Genomic DNA, 6,608 nt, shown 5'->3' with positions numbered 1-6,608 from the left:
TATGGTTTTTTTTTGCGATGGAGGTTGTATGGGTTTATGTTGCGAGATGTTGAACCTGGTAGTTCTAGGGCAAATACTATGGTTTAGATTTAGATGTTGGTTTTCAGTAATGAAAATCGGAAGGGGAAACCCTTTTTTGATTAAAAAAACTACTACCTCCAGTATGGTTTACTAGTCCCCATTGTACTTTGGGTCAAAGTTTGTCCACGAATTTTACTTGTAAAATGTGAATGGAAAATGAGATTTTGTTATACCCAAACAAAAAAGGACTGGAGGGAGTGATTTCTCTGACACGGACGCGACCTCTCATAGCGCAGGTATTGAACCGGCGCGCCGGCCAAGAGGGCCGCACTCGCTGCAGGCCCGGCTGAGCACGCCTCCTCGCCGCGTGCAACCAGCTTAAGACTGCCCTGCCTGCCTTCATTGAATGCGCACGTGTGCCAGCAACACGTCCTTCTGTGAGCCGGTAGGCATTTTAGAACACAAAAAATGACTAAAATATAATTAATTTACGCATGGTCTTGACTTGTTGTGCTCGCACTGGTAGCAGGAACTAGTAGAGGATTTTCTTTATTTATAACTCTCCTCACATTTTTGGCTTTGAAGTGAATCATGGTTGTGGACATTATGTATGAATGTGCAGATATCTGTGAACATGAGTTTGATGTGGAAGTTGAACTTGGAATGTCGGGCTTGCGCGTGAACTATACCATGTCCAATGCTTCGTCTGTTATTGTTTGGAAAGTAATTGCTATTATTACATGACCCAAAAAAACATTTTGTGCCACATCAGTAGATGCACGGACATCACAACAGGCATGCTGACTAGATAAACATTTGAACCTAGCTATTATGAAGGAAATTTTGTATTGACAATAGTTTTAGATAGCAGGAGACGCCTAGCCTGCTCTGCCTCTGCTAGCTTATTTCTGGCTTCTTCCATCTCTTCTTTGGCTTGGGTGAAGAGAGCATCTGATTGCTCTTTTTGCTTCTTCAAGAACTCAGCTACATTCTCAAGGGCTGCTGCACGCTTTCTTTCAGCCTTTACTAATGCCACAAGGACACGAACAACTGACGACTCCACCTGGCTTGTGTGTAATCCAGCATCATCTGGGAATTTGCACCTTGTGTCTAATCCAGCATCATTAGGGAACTGGCACCTTGTGTGTAATCCAGCCTCATTTTGGAAACATGATCTCGAGGTTGACCATACTTCCCTCCTCGCAGGAACTGCATCCTGACATGAGGTTACTTCTTTTTTAGATCAATACTTAGAGCAACATAGATCCATTTAGTAGAAGCCAGATAAACAAAACTCGGAGAAGTGAATTCAAAAGGAAAATAAAAATAAAAACAGACTACAAGGTGAGAACACCCACTTCCTACATCAAGCTAAAAACGAAAACATTAGGACGATTAAGACTCTTCTTATTACACATCGAAGAACACCACGCTTAAGAGAAATAGAAACTACAACATATACACATTGAAGAACACGAGGCTACATGAAAGTAATTGAAAGGGTGTTACTTACCAAAGCTCGTTTTACAGGTTCGGTGCAGCTCCTCTTTAACTTGCCACACTCCTTGAAGATGTCCCGAATATCCCATGTTTGGTCTTCATTGCTCCTCTGCATGTTCGCACTCGTGGTTTTAAAATCTCAACATGGCAAGAAAAATATACTACTAGTAATACTCGCGCATCTTGTGGGCAACATTAAAGCACTCGTCTGCCATGTTAGAGCATCTCCAACAGAATCGCAACGCGCGGCGCTTTAAAAAAGCGTTTACTACTGAGATCGAGAAGTAGATACTAGAGAGTATAGGATAGTTCTCAGCATAGATAGATAAAAAAAGATAATTCAACTACCCCTCTCCAGATTTGCAAAGAAGGCCTTCCCTCGTTCATCCTTTTCTGCCACAAGATAAACTACTCATACAAATGCATCTTGATGCGTGCAACGCATGGGCATCTTGCTAGTTCTAAAAACGTTTCCATCATTTGCCACACTACTGGTTGCAAATGAAAAACCTACCCAAGCACAGCGCGATACAGGAGCGACGCACAATTACAAGCTGATATTCTGTTCGACAATGGAGGCTATAACCAATTACTTTTGCGGGAACAATAGCATCCAGGAAATTTGAAGGGTAGGTATGAACAAAATTGGAACTGCACATGTATTGCTAAGTGATTCAATACACACATTACCAATCGAGGAGGAGAACGATGGTCGCGGCGGCCTCTGTGAGTCATGGTCGGCAATGGGAGTCAGTTCATTGTCCACGATGGTGGTACTTCTGCGCTTGGCGTCGGCTTCTGGGAAGCAGATCCGAGACCATGGAAGACGATGCCGGGGAAGAGGCTCCGTGTACGACGATGACGGTGGACCGGCTCCAGTGCGACGTACAAGGTCGTCGATGAGGCAGATGCGCTGCGGTGGATGAGTGCGCCGATGTAAAGGGGAGGAGCGCGAAGGCTGTGGTGCCGTGGAGAAGTCTATTTTGCGGTGGGGATAGAAAGTGGGGAGTATTTAGGTGTACTACTCTGGGTGCCGGGGTGGGGTTGGCTGGGTAGGGTGAACCTGAAGTTACAAAAACAGCCCCCTACCAAGCGTCATCCATAGGCTTGTTCCGAAGGCTATGATGGTAACTTCCCACTGCTCAAATCAGGGTCGCGGGAGATTTTCCCGCCGACCTCAAAATTTTGTGACACTGGACTCCCCGTGTGGCGTGTTGAGTGATTTGGCTAAGCAACTAGCGAGTAGTAGTAGTAACCTCTGCATATTAAGTTTGACCGAAGTCAAACTTCCTAAAGTTTGACCAAGTTTATATAAAAATATAAACATTTACCATAACAAATATGTATGATGTGAAAGTACATTCAATAATGAATCTAATGGTATTTATTTGTTATTGTATATGTTAATATTTTTTGTTATAAGCTTTCTGAGAGTTTACAAAACTTGACTTTGACCAATGCTAATACGCGGACTTAAATAAAAATGGAGGGAGTACACATTTTTTTCTTAGTTTGTAGTGAACTAATCATTTGTTGAAATTGTGAAATAAATATATTAGGCTATTGACTTCGAATGTAATGGTGTATACAATTCAATAGTTACAATCATTGTCGAATCCCAAGATGTATACAAGGTCTATAGTACTTCACAACATGCTCAAACTCAAATAATCCCAGTCAAATGAGAATCTAAATGCATTTCATAGTTATTACTTTGTAGGATGCAACAAAAACAACCATAACTCTACATCAACCATTATAGAAGCAACATTTTGACATATCCCAATGTGTGAATGAAACATGCAGAGAGAGCTTTTGAAGATGGAGCAGATAGGGCGGGAAAGATTGTATGTATGTGGACGAGAGAGTAGGAGACAAACCTAACGAGACAGGGAGAGAGAGAGAGAGAGAGGAAGAAGTTAGGTCTGTGAGAAAGATGGATACATGTAATATAGATGAGATGCGTGTGCATCTGGATTCTGTATACGTGGAAGGAGAAGAGACAACATGTTTGATGAGAGAGCTGGAAAAACATGGACGAGAGGGGAAGGATCTCGTGGGTTTAGGGATTGACAATTTTGTGCGGGGGGGAGAGGGATTGGTAATTTTGTGCAAGAGAGAGAGAGGGTGGGGGGAGGAGTCAGTCAGCCGTCGTCACATCACCCTGCTTCCAAATGACCCCGCATTCTCTAGCGCGGTGTGGTCGCTGTCTTTGATCTACTCGATACCCTCTTTGAAGATTGAGGTGTTGTGCATGTTGGGGTGCAAAGAAGCACAAGCGAGAGTGGTCACCGTATAACCTTGGATGGTGATGAATTGTGTGCTCGGGGGAGTGTGTGTGTGTGTTGTGCTGCGTGTGTCTCTCTCTATGTGTGTGTGTGTCAGATATTGAGAGAAAACAAACCTAAGGAGAGAAATGAGTATTCAAGAAGAGATTGTGCGGGCCTTGAGGTGGGCAGGGGCCGGGTGAGGGTGTCAAAATGTGCGCGTTGATGCATGTGTTACATGCGACCGTGCGAGGGACGGACGAATCGAGAGAGATGGTTGTTGTGTTACAAATGCTCCTCTCTCTGTCTCTCTCTCTCTCACACACACACAAGTAAACTAGAAGACCGTTCTCTCATGTATACACAACGTATCGGCATCTTTCTATGTCTCACTCATAGATACGTTGGATACGTATCAACCTGCACCCCCCTTCGCCGCCCCGAAATAACTCCCAACCGCCGGTCCGCCGCCGCCTTGCCGCCCCGAAACAACTCCCCACCGCTGGTCCACCGCCACCCCGACCAGCCCTATAGCCCCCCCCCCGCCAAGCTTTTTCTCCGGCGATCCCCACACCACCGCCCCACCATCGCGCCCCCACCGCCGGCGAGCACCGCCCCACCCAGAACCCTAAGATATATAGTGGGGTACCTCTCCGGTGAGCCCCCCTCCCTGCTGCGGGTGGTTCTTCCTTAACTTCGGCGAGCCCGCCCACCCCCTGAAAATCGACTGACCCAAAAGTCGATTCAGTCGACTGAAGTGTAGCTAAATCAGAGCAGAGCAGCAGCATGAGCGAGGGGGAGAGCAGCAGCAGTAGCACGAGCGAGAGCCGGAGCAGCAGCAATAGATCCGGCTGGTATGGACGCCATCGCCAAAGGGGCCTCGCACTGGGGGAGAGCCGTCGTGGAGATGTCTCCCGCGGCGCTGGCTTCGAGGTAGCCATTTCATGAGGGTGCGGGATGGAGCACCGTCGGTGCCGGGAGGTCGAGTTAAAGAGAAGGTGCGATGCGATGAGTGTACAACCTCTTTGGTAGCGCCGAGTAGGCCTCGGCTTCGTCCGAGGAGTCGGTGAGGATGCTGCGGTTCTGGTGGAGCAGGTTAAGGCAGTGCTGTGGGGATGGAGCAGCCGCGATAGACGAGGCGATCGTTGGAGCAGCTCCTTGGAGGTGGAGGACGGGGCGGCTGAACCGGCAGGACGACGAGATGGACGATGGATCCTCATCTAGGGAGGTGGATGAGGGAGTCGAGCTGTTGCAGTGGACGACGTCGTCGGGGAAGAGGCTCCGACTCGGTAGAGGTGAGGTGGCGGACGGAGGAAGGTGGGGTTTCGCGGCTGGAGCAGAGAGGTTATGGTGTCGTGGGATTTTGAATGGCGAAAAGGAGGCGATGGGAGGGGGAACCATGACTTAGGGACGCGCTTGTCCAAAATGTAGGGTGTGTTACAAAAGTACCCCCACCGATTTGAACTAGCGTCCCTTTCGGCTCAGGGTTAGAAGGGGGATTTCGCGTGTCGGGATTTGGCAGCTGGAGGGATTTTTTGCACGCGCTGTAATTTCGGGATAGCAAGGCACGAGTTCTGAAGGCGCCAGTTTTGGGAGCACGATATTAGAATTTTCGTGATATAATAAGGCGCGGGTTGAATTTTAGGGACAAGCCTAACGTGTAATATTGTACTTGTATGTACCAAATTAATTCGCACTTCCCTCAACGAAAAAAACACGAAAAAAATAAACCTATTCACACCACACCAAGAGAGAGTCTTGTCCCGTTTTACTATACAAATGCTATTCAAAGCTACACAAAGAGAGAGTATGAATCCATGTTATGTCCAATTACATTTTTTTTGCTGGCTGTATAATGCATGTAACCTACTCATACCAACATTTTAGTGCATTCCAAATGTTTATACTACCGCAGCAATTCGAACTGAATTTGAATTCGTTTCTCTATTTCAATAAGAATCTACAATCGTGATTGTTGCCAACTTCAACCATCATTCATGTATTACCTTAACAACACACCACATGATTACTATAGAGATAGATATGAACTATGTGTACTATATGAACTCGAATTCAATCTTTTGAATACACTTGATGTTGATTCCAAATAATAGTACATTTGATGTACTAACTATATATTCATAATCTAAACCATGTTCCAAACGTACACCGTGTTTATCACACAAAGTATAGTGCCCCGCCCCTACATTATGACAATTATTTAGCCCTGAGCTGCAAAAGAAACACATTAGCCCAAATTATAATCAATGTTCTATATATTATATGTAGTACTAGCAAGATGCCCATGTGTTCCACGGAACATCAACATGATCAAGGGGAGGCCTTATTTGCAAATATGGAGAGGGGTGTGGGTATCTTTTTTCAAAATTGCCATAGTTTCCTTCCTATTCGTCAGATATAAATCGAACGGCCTATATTGCAGGATGGCATGCACACCATCATCAACAACTCTGTTTTTTATAAGAGTAGAGATAAAATATATTATATGTAGTATAACATGTTCATAACCACACCATGTGTATCACTGTTATATATATTCACGCATGCGTCGGTTTAAAACACTATGATAAATTCTTCAAATATCTGAATTCACTTTTTATAATGAATTATGATCTCTATTGGTATTTTACACCCACACAATCCTCTTATCTTTGTAGCTGGCGCTAACTTTCTCTCGTGCATGCACACGCCTGCATCCCTCTCACCCCCTCAACATTCTCTAGCTCCATCGCGCAAATTCGTCTTTTCACTTTAGGTCGTTCACCCACGGTGTGTGTAGGCTGCCCAGCTCCTTCTTTA

The sequence above is a fragment of the Triticum aestivum genome, chromosome 1A (assembly GCF_018294505.1).
Source record: "Triticum aestivum cultivar Chinese Spring chromosome 1A, IWGSC CS RefSeq v2.1, whole genome shotgun sequence".
NCBI lineage: Eukaryota > Viridiplantae > Streptophyta > Magnoliopsida > Poales > Poaceae > Triticum > Triticum aestivum.
The sequence above is the reverse complement of the archived record's forward strand: the minus strand, read 5'-3'. Positions refer to the sequence as shown.